The sequence below is a fragment of the Notechis scutatus genome, chromosome 4 (assembly GCF_049901735.1).
Source record: "Notechis scutatus isolate UNSWTSFEM ecotype Mainland chromosome 4, rNotScu1.2, whole genome shotgun sequence".
Classification (NCBI taxonomy): domain Eukaryota; kingdom Metazoa; phylum Chordata; class Lepidosauria; order Squamata; family Elapidae; genus Notechis; species Notechis scutatus.
Window position 1 is genome coordinate 127,832,854 of NC_142012.1, and position 26,412 is coordinate 127,859,265.

Below are 26,412 nucleotides of genomic sequence, written 5' to 3' on the forward strand. Positions count from 1 at the left end.
TGAACATACATATGGCATTGTACAATGCTGGTCTTTGGCTATATTAAAGTTTCAAGTTTCATATATATCTACATATAATAAAGTCGCACTCAGTTCACTAAAAATTGTTTCCAGATAAATGCATGCTAGATTCAACTTTAATGATCCTGTCTCAAGTTGGATGAAAAAACAAAAACAAATAAAAATCATTTTCCTTCATTAACAGCTGAATGTTATTTTAACACAAAAAAATCCCAGGATAGATTATAATCTTTACAAAAAAAAAATGGGCAGAATACTCTAGAATATAATAGATTTGAACTGTGGGGAACTTTAAATTACAGAGGATTTAGAATCTGAACTGTTAATTTTGGATTGCATATAGAAGAACCATAAGTTGAACTGATAATAAAGCTAAAACAAATCTCAGTTATCAGCAAGTTTCTAAACAAGCGTTCATCTATTTCATCTTTTCCCCCAAGAAAATGTAGTTCTCATTCTTGCATTTCAGATCACAGGATTGCTATTCCTTGGAATCCTCTGGTTATTAAATTTTAAAAAGAAACATGTTGGGGGGTTTTCTTCTATATTCTATAAAATGTAATTGTGAATAATTTTAATAATTTTAATTGAATTAATTTTGCTTTCTATTTCATATGTTTATTGTAAGCTGTTTTGAGTATTGGATAAAAAATCCCAGAAATATGGGGTATAAATGTATTGATATTTATTGTACAAGTGAAGCATGGGAATTGTGGCATTGCTCATTCATAATTGTGAATCGCTCTCCTCAGTGGCAAAGGATATATAGCAGGCAGAGGACAATAATGGCACATCATCCAGGGTGAGATTTGTCCTCCTCTGATTTTCTGTGCAATGCTATCTTTTGCTCTAGACCAGTGGTGGAAGGAAGCTCTGGCCCTATATTAATGTAAGCTAACTCTCTGACTCAATACTTTCAAGGATAAAAACCTATATTGTTTAAGTGCAGAAACATGAAACTTTAGGAGGATTTCATGTATGACAAATTTCCTGCGGACGGGTAAAAAAATTATATTTGCCTATGAATTCTTTTATATGGCAATACAGCATAAATTCAGATTTAGAAACTACATTTCTTAGTACATCCAAAAAAGCAAATGCATAGTAATGTCTGTCATATAATTAGATAGATACATGAACAGAGGCAGTTACGTTTCTGGCCATAGTTCCTCCAAAATTCAATGTGCCATGGTTTATTTGCAATTTAAAGCCTATTTGTTTATTTATTTGTTTGTTTGTTTGTTTAATATATTGACCATCTTGGTACTTGGTGTGCCTCTTTTGTTGGAGATACCTTTGGTCAGATTAATATGAAAGAGTTGATGAGAAAAATGTATGTGTGTGTGCATGTGTATGTGTGCATATTCATTCATATATGTCATATTTCCCTTTTGGGGCAAACTATATTATGCAAAGCTAGAAAAAAAGAAAGAGAAGTAACGGGCAACAGAAATGAAAGATAGTCAATAAGGTTTTTAAAAAAACCTAATTTAAACAAAACACAATTACTTACATGAATCAACTCTATCTTTCCACAGCACCCTTTGCCTGCTCTGACTACACATGCAGCTTCATACAATTTTTGTTTGTTTGTTCCTGAGAATTTCATCAATTTAATTCAAATGCAGTTTGCTTGGTTTTCCCCTTTTCTCTTGATCCATTCATCCTTTCTTTATATATTTATTTTGTGTTTGGTCTTTCTCTTTATCTGACCAAGCTACTTCAATGTAGTTCTTTCACACTGGTCACTCACTTTTGTATTAAGTCTACATTCCTTCACCCCCTTGCTTTTCTTACCCTGCCTTTCCTTGTTCAATACATATATTTACTTAAGTAGCCAATTCCCACTGCATTATTTAGTTTTAGTTTACATTATACCAATTCTCACTCCACATAACTTGGTAAGAAGCATGCTTATACATTGCTATTTTTGCTTTTCTCAACATTATTGCTCACAAAAAATGTATATTATCTTACTACCAATATTTGCATGTTTTAAAATGTCTCAATTTTTCTCTTTTGGGAAACTTTCTACCAAGGTACGTATGTACATACATACATACATACATACATACATACATACATCTTCGTATTCTAATTTTTCACCATATGTGTATAATTTGTAAACATTCCATTTTCCCTGTCAAACTAAAGTACTTTGTTCTTTGAAACAGATCTATGTTCCTCACTGTCAGCTAATATCACGGTATCATCTGCATACAAAAATGCATATACATTGACGCCAATGACTAATATAACTAAATAATCATAATCATACTTTATACATTAAAAATAATCATTCAAAACACTTGGTAATTCAAGCCTATTTATTACATACTATCTTTAAATAAATAAAGATACAATAAACCTTTTTTTCCTCACTTTCATACATTTCTCAATGATCTTCTGAAAACCAAAAACTGGGGGGCAAGTTATAAAAACAGAGAAAAAACTCCACTCCCTTTTAACATAAAATATATTATCTAGTTGGGAAAGAAAATGTCTGCAAGCAAACAACCAAACTCAGAGAGGACTCCACAAAGCAAAAATATGACACCACATACTTTACATAACTGTGCTTCAAAACTTGTGGACACTGTCACCTCATGTACCTTTTCAATCAGATTTTGCCAAACATCTCACAAATGTGTAACCATATTGCATTCACCCCTTATTTTTCCTTTGTAGATGTTCAATTCCATTTAGTATGGGATATTACCTGCACTCAAGCGTTATTTGCTGCTGTTAATTTTTTGAATTTTTATACGAATACACTTAATTTTCATGTGTAGGCTTCAATGAACCATATTTCAGTCACTGATCTACTTCTGCAAGTCATTTAACTGTTGATAAGGGTGACTGATGGCGCACAAAGTGAGATTATAGTGGACCGCCTTGTACCCCTGCTTTGGGGGGGGGGGGGTCACAGTCTGAGAATCATTGCCTTATCATCATTTTCCTTTCAGTCAGTGGATTAATTTATTTTTTAACATTTAACATTGTTCATACAAAACATGTACAGTATTTTCACTTCTGGTATTTGTTTCATTTTTCCTGTTATGTCAAGATCCATTCTTGACACTATCAAAAAAATTACTTGCCTAACCAAGGCTCTTATCACTTTTGCATTCTTCACTTATCCTCTTAATCTTTTATCATAACCAATCAAATCAAGCATGCTTTTAGTTTTTGCCATGTGTACGCAGGAATAGACTTACTTAAACCACTTAGTGAAACAAATAGTATCTTTTCCTAAGCAGATGCCAGTCACACTGCTGATTCATTCTTAGATCTCTGAATGGTTGACTCACTGTTTAAGTACTTCTCTGTTTCATTCCCATCCATCCATTCATTTACCCATCTATATTTTTCCTCAGAACACATTTATTCAGAATGTTATGCAATTTTGCCAACACTCATCTGGGAATCTTTCTTTTTCATCAACCACTGAAGCATAATATGCCATTATTATTCCATGATCTTTCATACACATGCTGACAATTTAGGTAACAATTCATTCTCTGACACACATTTTAGCTCTTTTAAGTTGTAATAAAATCTTCATGGTCACTTCTATATATGTATTCAAATGTATCCAAATAGGAAATGTCACATACGCTAATTTGTATTTGATAAAGCAACACACAGTCAGCCTTGGGTTACCACCAGACACACGAGCAGCAATGCATGATTTGTGTACAGTAGTTTCAGCTTGTGTCACTCAAGAATCTTTTCTCTTTATTAAGTACTTCCAATACTTTCATTTTCATAAGAAGCTTCTTTGTGAAAGCTTCTATTAGTGTTTTCTTGTTATGCATTTTTAGCAAAGGACTCCCTTGCTGAATCCCATATACTTAAGTGTATTTTCTCTCCAGTTAGTACAAAGCACCTGTGATACTCTGGTTAATTATATTTACCGCTCTTATGATTCTAACGGAAAATTAATTTCTAGAGTCCAATAATATCTCATAATTGAATTTCACCCCAAGTCAATTGAAGTAGCAATATATTCAAGGGAAATCAAACAATTCTATAATTAGAAGCCATTAGTAGACTTATCCTTCATGAATTGTCTAATTTGGGCTTTAATCCAATTCATGTTGGGCAGTACTATATCTTACAATAGTGAATTCCATGGTATAAATATGTGCAGAGTTGAATATTTAATTTGTCTGTATTGAATCTCACCCTTCAAATTGATTTATTGGCCCATAATTCTATACTTTTGAGACAGAGAGAGGGTGTGTGTTCCCACTAACTTTCCTATGCAATAATTTTATGAATCATATTTCCTATACTTGGCCTTCTAAGTTAAATCCAAGCACTGTATTTTTTCTTTGTAAGGGAGCATTTCTTGGATCTTTTTACTTGACTTATTCTCCAGTTTTTATCAGGTAGTAAGGCATGAAGATGACAATGATAGATAACTTCCATGTTGTTTCCGATGTGTTCAAAATTTTTGGTAAATGTTTAGTTAATTCTTTGCATTTCCAATACAAAATGAATTAAAAATTTATCAGGACTTCTTGCTTATATAGCCACAAGAAATATTAGACAGAAGCCTTAGTAGTAGCATAAATGCAGCTGTGTTGCCAAGCACCTGAATTGACTGAGAGGAGGCGGCCAACCATCAGAACTTCAGAACCAGGTTGTAACTCTGCTTTTCCAAAAAGGTCATAAAGACGATAGCAATATTTAAGTTTTGTGAAATTAGCTAGAGCCTAATAGAACATAAACAATCTATATAAGAAGTTCCTGGCTTTTTCTAAAGCAAAATGTGTACATTTATTAATCTGAGAAACGGATGCTTCTTTCCTTGTCTGGCAAGCATATTCCAGAATTAGTTCTCCCTGACCATTTTCTAGAGTAGCTATCTTGGTCAATTGTATCTCTGCAAAGATTGATTTATTATCATGTAAAATTTCATGGAATAGAAATTATTTTGCTTGACGGGTATATGTGATCAATTGCCATTCTAATTGGCTATATTTTGTGCCAGTCATTAAAACATTTTTCAGTAGAATAGTTGTGTTACTTTTTAAGGATAAGGAGAATCAGATTTATTAAATTACTTGTGGGTATATCTCTAGTTCGGACATACAAATGCATCAACTCATACGTGTGTTATACACAAACCTGAATGCTTACAAATTAATCTGCTTTTCTATACTGTCTGTGGAATACACATCTAAGTTCTAGTGCTGTCTAATTCACAATGGCCTCAAAGAGGGAATGCCAAACTGGAGAGAGAAATATTGTATTCAGTTCTCTTGGAAACTGGTTAGATATGCATCTCAGGAGAAAGTGAAGAGAGGTTCAAGAATAGTAGGACATCAACGCAAAATCTTAACAGGCCTGTCAATGTGGGCACCTGTTTGGTAAGATTTATGTTTCAAAGAAAATTAAAGTCTTATTTAGCAAAATCCTTAGTAATGTTTGCTGTGTGGCACAGAAGATTCTTAGGTACTGTAGCTGGAATCTAAAACTATTTTCTGGCTGGCCACAAGAGGGCATACAGCCCCTTGGTTCAGGATCAGGATGGTCCTACAAATGCTGCTTTTACATTTGTCTTGACATCGATCATTAGATTCAATCTTGCCCCAGGGCTTGAAGTGGCAAAACCTCTTGGTTTATTGCTAATATTTGAGAACAATGGTCAAACAGTGTACAGTAAAGGAAATCTCACTGTGGATTGTGTTACTTTATTTGTGAATGAACGCAAGTTTCGGAGTTAGCGAGGAAGGAAGGAAGGGTTAGGAAATATGCGGCACCCAAATGCATGGGCTGTAATTATCACTGATTACAAAACGTAATTCTAAAGTAGTACTTAGGAATACATTTGAATTAAACAAGTCAGAATAAACTAAATGGGCGTTGGTATAATTACCTGAGAATGCCCTTTCTATCTATGCTGCAAGAGAGTCCAGGATGGGTTAGACTCCTCCCTGTGATGTCATAGAGCTGAGTCTGCCACTATATAAAAAGACAGCCCCTAGCTGGCTCCCCAGCTTTAGGCGAAGATACTTGACAGATGTAGAGTGTCTCTGGAAGCAAAAAAACAAACAAAAACCAATTAGAAACAACTACCCCTTACCAGAATCAGACGTAACAAGGGTGGGGCTGGACTCTCTTGCAGCGTAGATAGAAAGGGCATTCTCAGGTAATTATACCAACGCCCATTCTCATCCACGCTGTGCTGAAAGTCCAGGATGGGACATACTAAAGCCTGCATGTCTACGGGAGGGTCATTGTCTGGTCAGCTTACTCCGATTGCGGTACAACCCTCTGGAGCACCCATCTGCCGAAAGCTGCATTTGCTGAGGCAAATGAGTGCAGACGATAGTGCCAGATGAAGGGTGACGGAGATGCCCAGGTAGCCATCCTGCAGATCTCTTCAAGCAAGGCCTGAGTGGCGCAGGCGGCAGAGGTCGCGGCGCTTTTGGTGGAGTGAGCTATTAGGTTCTTGGGCACCGGAAGAGACAAGGTCTGGTAGGCATTAGAAATACATGCCCTGATCCATCTATTTAAGAGTAGGAGAAGGGGCCTTGCTCCCCAAGGAGTTTGGAGAGAAGGACACAAACATAGCCTCAGTACGTTTGATGTAGATATGTAGGGCTCTCTTTACATCCAACGTATGCCACTTCCGCTCCAACTCATGGTGTGGCTGAGGGCAGAAATCTGGCAACACAATGTCTTGGGCCCGATGGAAACAGGTATTAATTTTTGGGATAAAGATAGGATCTAAACGTAGGACAACCCTGTTCTCATGAAAAATACAGAGATCCTGTTGAGGTATTCCCCATTACGAGAATGAGTGCACTCAGGGAAACGTAGTTAGAGTGATGTTGAATAACACACAACCAGCATACAGATACACTGAATAGTAAAATGTAGGTTTTACTTCCAGTAAACGGGTAAATAAAGTCCAACAAACAGTCCAAATCATACACAGTCAAAGCAGTTAGTATCAGTCCAGGGATAATCCAAAAACAAAGTCAAGTATCATAAACGGAGTTCAGTAAACGGAGTTTGCTAACAGTTGCAAAACTCACAGCAATCCGAGCAGAACGACGATCAGGCAACACGGCAAAACAGGAAATGCAAAGAGAAAGAAACCAGGTTTCTGGCTCCATCTTATGGCCATTGGAGGAACCTCAGCCAATCACAATTTCAGCATTCTCTTAAAGATACAGTATTAAATTACTATCCTGGTTTATATATTTCCAACCCAACTGTTAGGTGACTATCATTCCTAACAGATCCTGTCTGACTGTGAGTGCCACCAGTTCTGACACTCTCCTGGCTGATGTAATAGCCACTAGAAAAACCACCTTAAAGGTCATGAATTGAAGTGACACCAATCTGAAGGGTTCAAATAGAGGCCCTGTAAGGGCCTGCAACATCTTAGGGAGGTCCCTATGGTGGGATACCTATGGACAACTGGGGGAAGGAGGTTGGAAGCCCCTTTTAAAATCCTACAAACTGATGGATGATAGGACAGGGAAGAATATTTTTCCCCAGGACAGCACAGATGAAAGGACTGCCACCTGACGGTGGAGGGTGTTAGGTGAGAGCCCCTTATCCAACCCATCCTGAAGAAACAGTAACACATCAGCTATAGATGCTGAGGTGGGATCACAGTTTTCCTTCAAGCACCAATTGCAGAAAATCTTCCAGGTGGCATCATAAATGTGAATCGTTGAAGGTTTACAGGAAGTGTGGATAGTGTGGATCACTCTATCAGGAAGGCTAGAGTCCCTCAGATGTTGCCACTCAAGCACCACATGGTCAAGTGAAACCAATGGGGGTGCGGATGAAACAAGGCTCCTTGATGGAGGGTGATCCTGTTGGCCAGGATCCTCCACAGTTGGGCTACAGACAGGTTCATCAGATCGGCAAACCAGGGTTTTCTGGAACAATGTGGTGCCAGGAGAATCAGCTCCACCTTTTCCTCCAACATCTTCCAAATGACTGCTGGAATGATAGGAAGAGGGGAAAAGGCGTAGAGGAGACCCGGGGGCCATCTGTTCCTAAGTGCATTGGTCCCCTCCGCTTCCTGAAAAGGAAATCTGGTGAAAAATCTGCTTACCTGAGCATTTAGGGGAGTGGCGAAAAGGTCTACTGCTGGTGCTCCGAACCTGAGAGAGCCCCTGAAGAGGGAAGAGTGGAGACTCCACTCCGAATGGTCTTCCTTGCTCTGACTCAGCCAGTTGTCCTGGGTATTGTCAACCCCTGATATGTGGTCCGCCCTGATGGACAAAAGGTGCCTCTCCACCCATCGCACCAGGCATTCGGCTTCCCTCATCAAGGCCCTGGACCTTGTCCCCCCATCAGTTGACATGTGCCTTCGCGGCCACATTGTCTGTCATCACCAACACGTGGGACCCTGCAATCCCGGTCCGGAAATATTTCAGTGCCCTGAGCTATAGCCAATTTACGAGGCAGGCCCTGTCTACCTGAGACCAACTCCCTTGGGCTTTCTCGCTGGCCAGATGGGACCCCCCAACCCTAAAGACCGGCATCCGTGGTGAGCAGGATTCTGTCCGGTTCCTTGAACGGATGTCCCCTCCAGACTGCTGGAGATCGCCACCACCTGAATGAGCGAAGGATCTTTGGTGGAACCTGAACCTTGGAGGAAGTGTGGCTGGTTCCTGCCCATTGAAATGGCAATAGGAATTCTTGAAGAGCCTGCTAATGGAGCCATGCCCACGGGATGATGCCAATGCAGGAAACCATTTTCCCAAGGAGTTTGGACAGATGTGACAAGGGGACTGTGCGATGCTGGCGAATCTGAAGGATGATCTCATTGAGGCTTTCCCCACGATCCAGGGAAATACCTTGCAGAGGGACGTATCAATTATCGCATCCAAATGAAGTAATCTGGTCGTGGGAGAGAGATGGCTTTTCTTGAAGTTGATAGAACTGTGGTCCTGTAGGAACTGCAATGTAGTGTAGAGGTCTCAGTGTGCAGAAGCCACCAATGCTGCTAACATTTTGGTGAAGATTCTGGGGGCCGACAAGAGCCTGAAGGGAAGGGCTTGGTATTGGAAATGCTCGTTCTGGTAACAGAAACGAAGAAACTGGTGGTGATGGGGCCAGATGGGAATATGGAGGTACACCTCTGTGAGGTCTATGGAAGAGAGGAGATTGCCCTCCCGAACGCTGTCTAGGATTGAATGCAGAGTCTGCATCTTAAAATGCCTGTATGGGATGAATCTGTTCAAAAACTTGAGGTCAAGAATGGCTCGCCACCCCCCCACCCCCCCGAGGCCTTTGGGATCATGAAGAGCCGAGAGTAGAAGCCTAAGCCACGTTGATCCACTGGAACTGGCTGTATGCCCCTTATGTCCACAAGGTGTTGAATGGCCGATTCCATAAGGACCCGTTTGGAACTATGCCAAGAAACAGGACAGCACACAAAAAAATGTAGAGGTGGCGAGAGGAACTCCAGCCGGAGACCTGACCTCAGGCCTGGGCCTATGTCCATCCTGGATGATCTGACCTTGAGGGAGACCCCAAGGAGCCTGCTTAAAGTTGGGTCCAGTCAAGTCTTGGAGACAGAATTCTTCCTCTACTCTTTCAGGGGACCAAGTTTGGAGGTGACTGATGGTGCCAGCTTCAGCCTCCCCCTCCCTGGAGACAACCACTGGGCAAACCTGCAATTCCCCTGGTTGGGAAGCCTGTTGCAATCGCCTTCTCATCTGCTCCCGGGTTTTTTCAAACTGCCTTTCCAAAGCAACATGCCTTCTCTTCTCAGCCCTGAGTTCAGCCTTAGTTTTCTTGGGCACCAATGCCTTGGCTCTGACCTCTGCTGCAGCCTCTCTCTGCGCATAATGGCCTTGTTGACTCTTTCTCTTTTTCTTTGTGGCCTGAACATGGTCTTCTAAGCCCGAAAGTTCTGCCTGACCCTGTCTCCTTCCATGCTGTAAATAGGAACGATACAAGAGGTGCTGGGAACAACCCTCGTGTATGTGCTGCCTATTGCCTGGGCAAGGTGATCTGGATCAGCTGAAAAACACCTTGGGAATGGTCATTCCTGTAGTTGGGCCAATTAAAAATGGCTGATCTCCACATGCGTTATGGCTGATTGCTTTCAAAATGGCCACTCGCACGTGCTCTGATCCCAGGAGAATGGCCACCTAGCCTCGATTGCTCTTTAGGCTTCTGCGAGCCCCGAGTGAAGAAACAAAGCAAAAGAACGGCTGCATCAAGCAAAACAGGTGAGAGGCGCCGAAAAAAACTGCTTTGAATTGCTGAGGAGTGGCAGCCCAATTTCACTAAGGATAGCTGCATGGGAGGATCCCCGAGCATTTCCCGTACTTACAGCCTCTCAAGGGCAGCGCTGAATCCTCAACACTGCAGCTCATGGCACAGCTCCACCAGAGCCCCGGGAGCTGTACAGAAAAAGTTATTTTCCTTCTTTTCTTCCTAGCTGTCCTTGCTGTTAACACTCTGACTGCTTCCAAAACACTAGGTCAATAGACAAGGGGCTGAGTCAAAACTGGGGAGCCAGCTAGGGGCTGGCTTTTTATATAGTGGCAGACTCAGCTCTATGACATCACAGGGAGGAGTCTAACCCATCCTGGACTCCTGGTGCGTGGATAAGAATCACATGTTCTTATTAGCCCCTTAGATACAGCTAATCTTTCTTTTCAAGGCATTATGCCTGGCAATACTGATAATATCGAAGTGTTACAAACACTTTCACTAGTTCATGAATAGAAGAGAATAGGATTCTTTATTGGACAAGTATAATTGGACACACAAGGAATTTGTGTTGGTGCAAATGCTCTCAGTGTACATAAAAGATACATTCGTCAAGAGTCAAGAATCATAAGGTACAACACTTAATGATAGTCATAGGATATAATCAATCAAATCATACTAGGAAACAGTCAATATAAATCGTAAGAATACAAGCAACAAAGTTAGTCATACAGTCACAAGTGGGAGGGGATGGGTGATAAGGAGTGATGAGAACACTAATAGTAATGCAGACTTTGTAAATAGTTGGACAGTGTTGAGGGAATTATTTGTTTAGCAGAGTGATGGCTTTCGGAAAAAAAACTGTTCTTGTGTCTAGTTGTATGGTTTGCAGTGCTCTAGCATCGTTTTGAGGGAAGGAGTTGAAACAGTTTATGTCCGGGATGTGAGTGGTGTGTAAATATTTTCACAGCCCTCTTTTTGACTCATGCAGTATACAGGTCCTCAATGGAAGGAAGGTTGGTAGTAATTGTTTTTTCTGCAGTTCCAATTATCCTCTGAAGCCTGTGTCTGTCTTGTTGGGTTGCAGAACCAAACCAGACAGTTATAGAGGTACAGATGACAGACTCAATAATTCCTCTGTAAAACTGGATTAGCAGTTGTGAAGGTTCCAGTAATAGCATGCTGTCCAATTTGCTAAGAACTATATAGTAATCTTTAAACAAAGGAAAATAAACTGAAGGGGATATTTTATTTCAGTTTCACCTAATCTGATTCATATCCCACTCTTAAAAATCATTTTTAGCATGATTTTTTAAATAATTTTGTGAAGAAGTTTACATATAATGGAACTTCTTGGGGAGCAAATAAAGCAAATGTTTTTGTTTTATCATGAGCACACAAAATAGCCTAGATGGGGAAGAGGTCTTGCATAAGAAACTACACTACTGGGTTGTTCTCTGCTATACAACTCCGAACAAGACTTTTCTCATTTTTTACATCTGAAAAATTTGCCTCATCTTTTTATTTAAAAAATCAACTCAATTAAAAATAAAGTGTTCCTTTATGTTAATGCAAAACACTTTATACTAGAAGACAAATGTAATCTCAGATGTTTCTATGGGGATATCTTACTTAACTTGATATTATGTTGAAAATCATGTTTAACAATTATGTTATTTGTTACTGATGCTTTTAGGAACAGGAAAGCAGGATATAAATGCTTTAAATAAAAACAAATGGCTGGATTTATTTATAAAATTATTTACTTATTGAGCTTTAAGACCTTCACAGTCATGGGACCCACAGCAGTTCAAAAATAAAATAAAATAAAATAGCCATTGTACAGTTATGTAATAATTATAAATCAGAATAAACATCCCTCATTTAAAAGCTAGAGTTTTTCTTAAGAAATTATCCTATTTTTTTAAAAAAAAAACAACTCTCCAGAATGGCTCTTCTTTGACCTGCTTTGATGTCCAATGGAAGACTATTCCACAACATAGTAGAAAAGTACCTCTTCCAAATCTGAGACTCCTCGATTTCATGATGGCAGAAAAACACCAGCATTTTTACCCATGTTATTTATATCAAAATAATTTAAGGAGGATGGCTGACAACGCCTCTATGTAAAATCATACAGAACTTTATGGGTTAAAACCAACTCTTTAAATTGAATCTGGAAATATGGTGTTAAAGGACCTGCAACATAGATCTATTAACATCAGTTAGGACATGAGCCATTACATTTTATTCCAATTGCAGTTTCAAAATTGTGTGCCTTTAGACAGCTTTCCACAAAGTAGTAGTCCAAACAGGTGATGGTTACTATTATAAGGTCCTCTTCTGCAAATGTCTGTATATGTTTGTTCTCGTCTAAATTCAACCATGGTTTAGTCAATCAACAATTTTTTTTAGTTTATGTAACAGACTGAACATTCATCATGCATGCTGGTTAGTGCAAAGCAGTTAGTTAAATTACAATTAGCAGTCCAGTGTGTGGCATATGAACACCACCTTGCTCACACAAATTTCTTCACTGATTATACCCTATGCAATTCTTTAATAACATGTATGCTTCTTAAAAAAGTTCATTTAGACTAGCAATTTAATACTGCTTTTCTGAGGAAGTAATTGTCCTACGATGGTTTAATTGTTGACCAGCAGTTTTCTTGGAATATCTGAAGGTCACTTCAGGAGAATGAGCTATTTTCATTTCCCCGATAAATAACCCAAAACATAAATAATTAAAAAACCATTTTTCTTCAAATTCCAAAGATAGATGAAGAGCAAGAGTTGTGTTACAAATCTTACTGAAACAAAAATACAAGCTCTAGAAAAGTGAAGGGTTTTCCTGTGGAAACTAATGTGGTTAACAGACTTCAATAGTTAATTTGAATATGCAGACACACAGGCATTGACAAACATGAATAAATATCCTTTCTGTTTCAGTTTCTGTTCCTAGTCTGGAGAACTCTTCAAAGAAAATAGTACAAAACAGATTTAAAATTGATGCTACACATTACTTATGTCCAGTACTGAGATATAAACATAGTATTAGGTCTTTAGTTATTTGTTTCAGAATGAGTCATTTACAATAAAAGATAATGGCAACTTGTAATTTAGCATTTATATCTAAGATGCATGAGTTTTCACAAATAGCATCTCACATAAAAGCAATAAATAAATAAATTAGTAATACCTCTTTACTATAGCATTTATACCTAAGATGCATGAGTCTTCACAAATAATATCTAACATAAAAGCAATTAATAAAATAAATTAGTAATACCTCTTCACTGTTAGCCCTCTTTTTTTCTCACAAGAAAAAATTAATCCAGATTACTTGCCATAGAAGAAACTCAAAACTACAGATTTCTGGGCACAAAGCAATCATGTTTTAATGCAGCAGCTGGGAATTTTAGTTTTTTGCAGGGGTGGGATTCAAATTTTTTTAACAACTGGTTCTGTGGGCGTGGCTTAGTTGGTGGGCACGGCTTGGTGGTCATGTGACTGGCTGGGTGTGGCTAACTCAACATCACTCACATCGAGGCATGCATCTCCTCGCCTGTGCTCTCATGACTGTGGGGATGCTGCAACAGTCGTAAGTGTGAAAAATGGTCATAAGTCACTTTTTTCAGTGCCATTGTAACTTTGAGTGGTCACTCTACACAAGCAAAGTCCCAGCAAAGGAGGGGAAAAAAACTCCAGAGACGTTCCTGAGACAGGAAGTCTAGTCCTGCCAAGAATGTAATAAGGGTTAACGGAGAGGCAGTTTCTGTAAACAACCCCAGAATGTTTCCTTCCTGCCTTCCTTGCAGGATTAGGCCAGTAATTTCTTCTAACAACCGGTTCTCCAAACTGCTTAGAGTGTTAACAACTGGTTCTAGCGAATAGGTGTGAACTGGTAGAATCCCACCCCTGGATTTTTGCCTTTTTCAAATGTCAAAGAGTGAGAAGCTTAAAAGGCTGCCAGGTACAGGAATACATCAGTTGATAACGAAGGAGACAATATCTACTGCTCAAATGTGCATCTTCTAGTGACACAAATTCCTACTATCCTTATAGTCACTTATAGTACGGCGGATCCACAACATTAAGGAGTAGTAGAGCCCAATTCAAAAGCATTCCCACTCCAGATTAGACTAGAGTACAATCTGGATTTTATTCTGTACAGCTCCACCTGTTTCCCAGTTACTGGGATGCTCAGTTAACTAATTTTAATTTGGTTCAATAGCAGAAAAGTTCACTGAAGTTCCTGCTATTTCTCAAAACAACCAAATATTTTGTTCTACCCTGTGCTGATTTTATCCCCAAAGCTACTGACTCTTGTGTTGGTTTTGACCTCTACATATAAATAGCCCTGGAGTTTGAGTATCTAGTCCATTTCCTTCTTTCTCTCAATCACAGGATTCAATGGGCTCACATATCATAAGAAGACATGGTCTGTTTAAACAGTGATTTAATGAATAAGCTACAATCATTGAGTTCACACATTGAATGCAGCCATAAACTAGAGTTTACAAGTAACAATGACTGGGTCCCACAAACTGAAAGCAAACAACCACATTAAGACTTAGTGTGATGTATTAATCAATCTTTGCCACTCAGTTCTAAGATCAATCTGCGGTTTATGTAGTTCCAATCTCTTCTTTAAAAATGTCCCTATCTTATGTTATTGTGAGAAATTTAGACACTCTCACTGCTATGAAAAATGTTAACTCCAATGTTAATGTCTGTGACAGAAGAAAGTCAGAATGGTATAGTGATTCATCTATCCTCAGCCACTGAAACTCATTCAGGAATTGTGTCTCTCTCTCTTTCTCTCTCTCTCTCTCTCTCTCTCTCTCCTCTTCCCTCCCCCCTCTCCCCTTCCCTCCCCCCCTCCCCCCCAGCTTCACGGAATTATTGTCATGGGTGGATGAGAAGAGATGGTTTGGATTGAGTAGAGGTTATTGTCAATCATATCTTAGAGTATAATCAGTGCACGTTGTATCTTATTTATCTTGTAGTTCAATATATTATGCAAAGACAGAAAATTGGGTTAATTAAAGTTAAGTTGATAGGAACATGTCATAACATTTGAAGGGATGGTTTCAGGTAATGAGATGTAACTCTCTGCAGAAAAACCTATGGCTGCTGGGCCTAAATCTGCTTGCTAGCAGTGAAAGGAGGAGGAATTTGACAACATAGCAGGACATGTTGTCCAGTTGCAGGATAATGCTGTTGAGAAAAAGAACCAACCTCTAACACATGATCTGCAGAAGCAGACAACACACAGTGGGAGCATTCACAAACAAATGAGACCAAACGGCAAAAGGAGGAATAGGATAAACAAATTACACAAATCAGTGGTTCTAATTTTACTTTCACTGGGTCAGTAGGCTGAAATCAATATCCCTGGTAGGTATCAATATAGCAAGTATCAATAATAAGATACTTGCTAGCTTTTACATTTTCCATGCTATTATCTGACATACACAGTATCAGTAAAGCATGTAATATTTCTCTCCCTCTCCCTTTCTCTCTTAATTTTGCTTGCATTTTTTCACCATAGAAAGTGCCTTTTCCTTTATCCAGCTCACACTTTTTTTTTTACAGATTACTTTAATATATCAGAAATAGAAAATAAAATTAAGATGTGTGACCAGATTCTTCTGCATGCCTCTGCTCTCTTGAAGTGGCCAAATTTGTAGATGTTCAAAATCAAAGCTTTGACACATGACATTTCATGGGTCTTGTAATTGATCGCATGGTGAACCTTTGCCAATGCTAAATAATGACTTGAGCCTGGCTTCTCAGTTTCAGTATCTGATCCATTTTAGCACAGATAATAGGTTTCTTCATACCTTCTCATTTTATTCGAAGTAGGATTTTAGCACTAGACATTTAAGAGAAGTAGTAGGTTACAAATCTTGTAGTAACAACCAGAAACAAATGGGAGAACAGTTACAGTATAATTGCAGCTAGAACATCAAGAGTTTTCATAACTGTGAGATTAATACAAGAACTACTGTAGAGTTCATTTCTTTGCTACAGAAAACAAATGGCCAGGATGCTTACTTTCAGGTTCCTGAAGTGAGCACTTCCTTCGGAGGAATGAGAAGAGGAATAGCTTCAAAATAATGTAATTAGATAAAGGCACTGTATTTAGATCAGGGAGACCTATGTTCAAGTTCCATACGACTATGTAACTTTGGGTCAATAACTCTGTCTCAGACTAACCCAATATACGTTATATGATTTTGCTATGGAGATAAAATTAAGGTCAGCTCTTCTATAAATTCTCCTGAACTCTCAGGCTGAAAGGTAATATATAAACCCAATAGCACTAGTAAAATTTAACAGAACAGTGATTATATTAAGTATGGGTATCCGTTGTGATGAAAATGCAACTAAGTTGGTGGTTATCTACAATCCCTTATCAACTACAATTGTATCAGGCTTGTACATTGTATTAAGCCACGGTACATAAGCACAGTTTATGGTGTAAATCACAACTGATCATAAGTCATGGTTTTAAAAAATGATCCTGAATGACACTACAGTAGGTAATAGTTTAGTACAGTATATCAGCCCAATCTACCTTTCTCTTTATGCTCTTGCAGTTGAATGTCATGCATCCATTACACTTAAGGGCATTTTTCATAGTGGTACAGGTAGTCCTCAACTTACAACTTATGAGTTTGTTTAGTGATCATTCGAAATTACAACAGCACTGAAAAAAATGTGACTTATGATAATTTTTTACACTAACAACTGTTGTAGCATCCCGATGGCCATGTGATCAAAATGGGCGTGGTTTATCTGAACACCACTTTTCCTTGTTAAGCAAGACAGGTCAGAATGGGTGATACTCTTCTTTAGCTGCTTAGGACTGAATCTGTGCAAAAGGCTTATTAGCCCACTCTGGATGACTCCTCCCAGTTTCTGCGAAGTCAGTGCAACAAACCAGATTGCCTTTAAGAAAGGAAGAACAAAAACAAGAACGTTATCAGGACCCTCCTCCCCAATGGGTCCCTCAAAGGGAACCTACCCTCAGGGTGGGGCTGACCTGTCTTGCCTAACAAGGAAAGGTGGCGTTCAGGTAAACCACGCCCATTTTCCCTTGTAAGGCTGTGACAGGTCAGGATGGGACATACCAAAGCAGGGTTGTCCTCGGGAGGGTTAAAACTAGTCCTGGCTTTCATGGTCCAAAATAACCCTTTGCAAGACCCGTCATCCAAATGCCGCATCCGCTGAAGTGAAGGAGTCCAGATGGTAGTGACGGATGAAAGGCGAAGTCGAAGTCCACGTGGCTGCTCTGCAAACCTCTTCCATCGACGCCTGCGTAGCCCAAGCCGCCGTAGTTGCCGCACTACGAGTGGAGTGCGCTGTGATACCCCTGGGCACCAGCAGGGACTGACTGGAATAAGGGATGCTTGACAACTGACTCATATTTATGACAGTTGCAGTGTCCTAGGGTGATGTGATCACCTGTTGTGACTTCTGACAAGCCAAACCAATGGGGAAAACAAATTTACTTAACAACCATGTTACTAATTTAAGAACTGCAGTGATTCACTTATTAAATGTGGTGAGAAAAGTTGCAAAATGGAGCAAAACTCACTTAACAAATTTCTCACTTAGCAACATAAATTTTGGTCTCAATTGTGATCGTAAGTTGAGGACTATCTGTAAATGTCGGGGAGATTGTATTTCATGCTTCTGAAAATCTTGGATTAAAGTTTTAATTTAATACAACTATTAAACCAAATTACAATTCTATAATGAAAAAATAATGGTCACGTAACTAAAAACAGAGACCAAGAAGTATATATCATAGTCTAGCAGTTGTTTCAAAGACGCACTAAAGCATTACAAACCTAATTTGTGGAAGCCATGCATTTCTGGATAGATATTCAAGCAAAAAGGGGTGGGGTGGGGAGAGCATTGGAGATATACGAATCCCCAAATACCACTTGCTAATTACAATTATATAAATTAGTACCAAGGTGCAACTTATATATTGACATCAACTGCAATGGTATGCTGCAGTAGATGTTAATACATTTGAAAAGCTGCATAGCGCGCTTTAAAATATGATGTTTCTGATGCATCAGCATAATTCATGCTTTTTCAGGACTTTTTTTCTGGAAGTACTCCAATAGTACGTGTATGTGTACACACACACACACACACACACCATTCCCTTCAATTTGCTGAATAGAATTTCCCCTGAAAAGCAGCACATATATATTGAAATCTAACTTGGATGTAAGTTCAGCAAGCCTTTATCAGCAGTACTTGTGAAGATCCCGGCACATGCCAGAATAGAAACTCAGACAAAAATTTCATTGGAAGCAGAGCCAGACTGCAGCTTATCTCTCTTTAAGCCTTTTCTCCACTCTGCTATAAGCATGTTATAATACTACAAATCGTCAAACATCTTAAAGTGGCCAAGTTTAAAAACACCGAGATGCAACTTGTAATTATTTGAGGATGGGGCAGGTTTTTTTTTAACATACTGCTTAGGAACAGGTCTCATAAGCAGAATAAGCTTTTCTTCTTCTTTCTCCATGTATTTTTTATTTTAAAAAAACAGTAGGTTAAACAACAGTTTAAATTTATTTATCAATGTGGGCACTTATAGTATTTAATTCAATTCAGTAAGTCAAAAGTAAAAAGCAGTGAAATACTTTCAAATTTTCATGAGAATACTAATGAAGAAGAGTGAAAATTACTAAAATTTATTACTTCTGATATGTATAATATCCAGCACACTAAACGGTAATAGAAACTAAGTGATCTAAAATAGTAATGATTGGCAATAACAGCATTGTTAGTAAATATTTATATTATTGCAGTGCTTATAGGATCATTTACAAATCGTCCCTTTGATCTGCTGAAACATCCATATTTCCTGATTTGAACTCTGATCAGCCACATTAAGACAAATCTTGGAGTAAACCATATTAAATAAGCTGGCTGAATGTGCCACGTATCTCCTGCTTCATCAGTGCAAGGCAAGAAAAGCGGAGAGCCAAGTGAATAACATACCCTGACAGCAATTAATCCTGGGTTTTGATCTTTGCAGATTTGAGGATGGTTGTAACACTTGGCACAATATACCTGTAGCTTAATTGAACATCTGGGCTATTTGTGTTATCTCACTGTAACAATTATACCCACATATCAGCACATGGCATTTTATTTTATAAATGCCAAGGATTGGCTGCCCTAAGAATGCTGATTTGAGGTGATGGAGACTTAAGAGGAATACCATGTTTGAAAGGTGGAACCACCACAATTTTCCACAATGCACCTGAGTCCATATAGTATTACTTTACAAGCAAGCATCATAGGTAGGGCTGTGCAGGCTTCCAAAATGATGGGAAAAACAATGTACAAAAATGTAAGCACACCTTTAAACTCAGCTATATATGTTTTCAGAAAGTTTAAAAACAGTCACACCTTTCTTTCCTTCGCATATGGCAAAAACGTTCAAAAGCACATCACAATTACATTCTCAATGAGTGGATGTGAAAATATTTATTCTATTTATATAGTCAATACATGACAGAGTTGCAGATAACAGATAATCAGAGTTGGAAGGGACCTTATAGGGCATCTAGTCCAACCCCCCGCCCAAGCGGGAGACCCTACATCATTTCTGCCAAATGGCAGTCCAATCTCTTCTTGATGACCCTCCCACAACTTCCAAGGGCAAGGTGTTCCATTGGTTGATTGTTCTCACTGTCAGAAAGTTTCTCCTTATTTCCAGGTTAAATCTCTACTTGTTCAGCTTCCATCCATTATTCCTTGTCTGGCCTACAGGCGATTTAGAAAATAGCTTGACCCCTTCCTCTCTGTGGCAGCCCCTCAAATATTGGAAGACTGCTATCATGTCTCCCCGGTCTTTCTCTTTACTAGATTAGCCAAGCCCAATTCCTATAACCGTTCTTCATATGCCTTAGTCTACAGTCCCCTAATCATCCTGGTTGCTCTTCTCTGTACTTTTTCTAGAGTCTCAACATCTTTTTTATAATGTGGTGACCAAAACTGGATGCAATACTCTAGGTTTGGTCTTACTAAGGCTTTATAGAGTGGTATTAGTACCTCAATTGATCTCGATTGTATCCCTCTGTTAATGCAATTTAGGATTGCATTAGCTTTTTTGGCTGCTGCTGCACATTGCTGGCTCATATTTAGCTGGTTGTCCACTAAGACTCCAAGATCCCCTCACAATTACTGCTATTGAGCCTGGTTTCACCCAGTCTATATGTGTACATTTGGTTTTTCTTGCCTAAGTGTAGGACTTAGTGTAGGACATTGAATTTCATGTTTGCATACAGAAAGCTGCATACAGAAAGTCCCCGGGGTTTCCCTGATATTCACTCAGAGGGCACAGTTCCACAATATGTCACACCCCAAATTTAATTGCAGCAGAAATAAGACATTTCATTGTTCATTCAATAAAACATGGTTAAGTAAACCATAGCTCAGTGCAATGGTTGAGTCTGGTCACTAAATCTTTCTGTCCAATTTCAGTACTAATTTTCCCTCTTTCTTTGAGGCAGCTGCTTGTCTCCTACTAGGAAAATACCAAAAAGTTCCCCCTGAGTTCTAGGGCTGGTTTGCTTAAGTTAAATACATGAGTGACAAAATAATACAATAAACTTCCTATGGGACCAAACTATATATCATGTAAAACATTTCTGGTCATAGCATGCAACGTTTTTATTTAAATTTAAAATCAGTTATTGGGAAGATTCCAAATTTGATTTGAAATTAGGTGAAAAGAGATCGTTAGAATGGAAGGTTTGGTCCTATCCTAAATAAACAAAAAATCATCCGTATGCTCTATGAATATATGTGAGTTGCCAAATATGAAACTATCTAATAAGATCTATACTAAATATTGCCTCTATAAACTGCTGCTTAGCTTACTAAAATATATTTCAAGGCCACAATTTGCTTTATTTGTTTGTCTGTTTTATGCTGACATCAGAGTAATGGTGGTGGGTGTTGATCTTCAGAAAATTAATAAAGCCAACATCATTTAAAAGCAATACATAAGAACATTACAAACAATGCTCCAATGTTTTTAAGAAAACAAAATAAATAAATAACTAGCAAAGTTAAAGAGTGTTTGGTCTTGGAATAGCTGTTATTCTATAAATATCTTTATAGTAATGGGTTTTCAGAGTCAGGCGCACTTCTTTCAAGTGAAAGAAATGTAATTTTCATAGCAATTATGTTCAGAAACCACTTTCAAGCCCCTATTATATGTTAAACATATTGTAAACTTTTATATAAAGCAAGATTAGTTATTTTAAACTAATAAGAGTTACAAAACATTATTTCTTTACAGTTCACCAACAAAGCAAGACTACAAATTTTTTACCAAGTCTTACTGACTCAAGGTTGATTCACCCGTCTATCCTTCCGAGATCGGTAAATTGAGGACCCAGATTGTTGGAGGCAATACGCTGACTCTATAAATCACCTAGAAAGGGCTGTAATATACTATGAGCCAGTATATAAATCTAAGCGCTATTGCTATTAAAGACATGGATGCCAGAATCTTGATCCAGCTGCTATTTACAAATTCTTCCACATAGGGCAGTAAGTTGATATCAAATAATTTGTAAGTTAATTTGCACTGAAATGCAGTGGAGGCAAAGGAGTTAAATCAACTAGAAAGTCACCAAGTTAGGGCACAACTGGGAGGTTGTACAAACCCTCCCACCACCATTTTTTACAATAGATAGAAAATTGGGAGATAAAATCACTCCCGAAACAAAACTCTATGTAATACTGGCTTCTGGAAAGAAATGAGGGTATCTACTTACATAGAATTCATTCTTCAGTCTTATGGCATCAACATTCCAAGTCATATATGAAAAAACACTTTTTGGAAAAAATAATATTCATTGTCAATATTCCATAAGAATCACCCTGAATATCAATGGCACTGAAGCGGTTTATACCAATGTCTTTTATGCAGATGAAATAAAAAATACCTGAAATGTAATAATTGATTATAGAATACAGAGCCAGCAAATTCTGTCATATCACATTTATCCATTCAGAATTAATTCAGGTCTGGACTGTATGTACATCCCTAAATCACTGGCATTGCCACAGGAACTCATACATCCCCATAATACACTAACATCTTTGTGGTGGCTTGGAACAATAATTATTCAGCAAACAATATTCTCTCAGTTCTGGTTCCAAAAGCTCTTTTCACTACTTGAAGAACATTGATGACATCTTTATTATCCGGGTTAATGGCAGAAGGCCCTGGTGAAGTTCCATCAAGATTGTAGTAACTTTCACTGCAATTTCAACAGAAGACTTCAGGAAATACATGTGTACCTCTACATAATGGATAAATAAGTACAACCTTAAACTGGAATCCTAGTTAGTTTTGTATGTATTTATATGCATATGGCTTTCATAAAGTTACTATCCACAGCCAAGCTTTTCAATGAAGCAATATCTATTCAGAGATGCTGGATAGAGATTAATAATCCAGAAATTTAAAATTCCATTTCAGGGGCCATTAGTGTTAGACCTCTATACATGTTCGCAAAGAGTCTATTTTGTCAGCTTATAAAACTTAGCGCCATAGCCGACAGCAGCCTTAGATGTTGGTTCTGTCATTTGTTAACACTATAGTAGTCCTCAAATTACCATTCATTTAGTGACCGTTTGAAGTTACAAAGGCACTGAAAACAATATTTTTTTCCACGCTTATAACCATTGCAGCATCCACATCGCCACATGATCAAAAGTTGGCCATTTGGCATGTATTATTAATAATATGAACTTCCAGTCAGTATTGGTTGAATAGCTTCTTCATGAAATTAGTGAGAAACATTAAGTAAGGTGCCACAAGAGATTAGCTTTGGGCTTCAACTATAAGATCAACTTGTTATAAAGCAAAGAACCAGCCTTTTCAGCACGTTTCTTATTTCAAAGAATTTCAACTTCTACTACCCAGAATTTCCTCAAAGGAGAAGAATGTTAAAACCTATTTTCATTTTAAAGTGTGTGACCAATTGAAACAATCAAACAAACTGGAAATAGCAGATAGTTGAGTGTTTAAGATCCAAAGAGGTTGATCATTGGAATATCAGTGTATACACATACACTGTGCACTACAGTGTATGTATATACTGAGTTAAATAAGGAGGGCTTTTTTTCTTTTTTAAATTATATGTTTTTTGCCTGAGGGCTTGTATGCATATGTATGTTATTTCTGTAAGTACATTCTTATTTCTCCAAATCTCAGTGAGATGGTTTTGTTTTCTGCACAGTATTTTGTTGGCAAATACATGATTTGGCTTGAGGCTCAGATCCCAATACATTGTCTATGTACATTTAACATCATAGTAACTTTTTAAAGGCTTTTATTAGATCAAACTATTTGCCTATCTAGCCTAAAATTGTCTAATCTAGCCACAGGCAGACAATTTTATGCTGAATAGATAAAAAGCCTGATCTACTAGAACCTGAACTTGCCATTCTTGAATCTGGAAATATATAACCTTTATAATATGTCCAATGTACCTTTTTTTGGAGAGCAAAAGTTAGATTTCCTGGACTTTAGAATCTGAAATATGAGAAGACAGATTATACACTCAGGATTATTGGAATTTTCCATTAACCTAGCCATGTCTCATATGAACCACGTGAACAGAAATGCCTATTGTTGTCATGGTACCATCTGTCCCCCTAATTATATAGCCCCCTTCTTAATGGATTAGGTGTCTGAGGAGAAGGAGTGGGATCTTGCCCTCTCAACATTTCTGAATGACAGCTCTCAACATTCCTCATCAGTGGCTATACTGGCTGGGGCTATTGTGAAGTATGGAACAGCAACATTTTGAGGACCTCATATTCCATATCTAAATCCTATAGTTTTGTGAATGTCTGCCACCAGGTCTCAAAAATTAATCTTAAATTCCTCTTATCCATTTCTGCATAAAGAACTCCATGTGTGCAAAAGGAAGCTGGATCAATAGGTAGTATAATGTGCTTAGTTTCTCTAGATTAAATGCTTAAACATCATTTTAGTCAGCCTCCCAGAGCTGCCTGCGTATTATCTCTAGCCCACTCACATATCAAATGCAGTTAATTGAAATGCCCCCCCCCTCGGTGGGGGAAGAACCTCTTTTTACGTGCTGTCAGAAAGATTTGTGGGGGAGTGGCATGCCTCAAAGTTCAATTTCTAGATGGCTGCCAATTGGAAAGAAATAAACCATTTGATTCACAGCCTCATATTATCTCAGTGTCCTGAATATCAATGGATGCACTGCTGCAGGAGCAAGGATTCCCCTGGAAAAGTTCCAAAATACACTGCCAGCAACCACACTGAGAATCCCCGACTTTGGTGATCTTATATACTTGAAACTAAGTTCAAATATTGAAAAAATGCTCCCTGCATTCTCAACAAGCCCTTCAAGCCATTTCCATTACGATACATTTTTAGGGGAAAACTGAAAGAAGAGGGGAATTCTCATAAATATGCTGCAACTATAGTGAGATTTAATTTACTCATTCTATATACAGAGGCTTCCCTTTTAAACAGTTTTTTCCCCAAAAGCCATCACTCTGCTAAGCCATACCTGTGTTGTCTTGGCTGTGTGCTTAGGATTGTTATTGGGAATTATTGGTTATTGAGAGTTATTAGTTATTCCAGGGGAACCTTCAAATAGCTCAAAATAAGCATGTTTGGAAGGTACCATTAAGAACATTCAGTACTGCACATCTACTTTACTTCCCAGATTCTGGATGCAGACTGTAGTCAGTCGTAGTTTAGCCACAGTTTATTGAAGAAATTACAAATGATTATGAGGAAGATCAAAGCCAGAAACCATGATTTAAAAATAATAGTTCACCAGTTAGTAAAGTTTAAAAAATACCAGGTCAGATAAGTTAAACATGCTCCTTATGAATGGACCTAGTCCATTCCCCTAAATATTGCCATTTAATAGGAGCTAGGAATTGTGCCTTTTCTGTGGCAGCTCCTGTCATCTAGAACAGGGGTCTCCAACCTTGGCAAATTTAAGACTTGTCCACAAGTCTTAAAGTTGCCAAGGTTGGAGATCCCTGATCTAGAACATTCTTCCCCCTTCCCCCCAAAAGTTTGGCAGGCTTCTACTCTCTTAGCCTTTCATATAAAGCTTTGAAGACCTGGGTTTTTTCCCACCCAGGCATTGGGATAAGATTGGATAATTCCAAATTTGAAGTGACTTGGCACTAGGTCTTTGTTATTCTCAATGCTTTAATGTGTTAATGTTTAATTTTATAGTTTTAATGTAAATTTATGTGTTGTTTTAACTTTTGATTAGGAGCCGCCCAGAGCTGGTTAGAAGATGGGTGGCTATATAAAAGTTTTAAATAAATAAAATGTATGAAAATTTTACCTACAATTTACCTGAAACAATTTACAATCCCATTCTTTTAAAAAATAAAAATGTAGAAAAATATTTCATTCAAGGTTCAACTTGTTCCCTCTTTGTTCATTTTTGCTGGCATGCCAGCCAAGGATGCCTCAGTGGTGTTCAGAATCCAATATTCTATGTACACTGTGGGTATCAAAAGCCTACCTCAAATAATTTATCTTTAAGAATAGCTCTGGATTGACACTTTCAGAATTTATATAATCTTGTCTCATTGGGGAGAAGGAATAAGGAAGAATATAGATTTTTCTCAGCTATTGCTACAGGATAAATTGGGTCTTCATGGAACTAACTTGCTAAAAGTCATTTCTTTTACTGAACAAAATCAGCATAAAGCTGAACTGAAATGTCTTTTTTGTAATGCTATGTGCTTGATATGGCAAAATGCTCTCTCTATTCTTCATCTTAAAATATGAAGCTGGGATAGATTTTCAAATATGCAAGGCGGCAAAATTATCTACTTATGAAACTACCAGTCATAGGAATTGTCCTAAAGAAATATCTAATTCAGGGTACTAGAACTGAATTTACCTTAGATCATTTCAATTCTGGATACATATTAATTACCATATTTATTAGGTATTAAGGAAGAACATTTTTAACAACGGGAGTGAAATTGAAAGGGATTGAAAGGTGCCAAAAGGCTGCCTGAGAGAAATAGCTTGAACAGATATTGCGTTGTGATTGTAGTTTATGTGCACCTCTGGAGTTAACTAGGAAATCGGTAACTCCA

General features: G+C 38.1%; 1 protein-coding gene across 2 annotated transcripts in view; it reads right to left on the reverse strand.

The window, feature by feature from the left end:
- Nucleotides 1-26,412, reverse strand: part of IGF2BP2 (insulin like growth factor 2 mRNA binding protein 2) — a 66,826-nt gene that overhangs the window by 30,564 nt on the left and 9,850 nt on the right. The gene's annotated exons all lie outside the window — the stretch shown is intronic.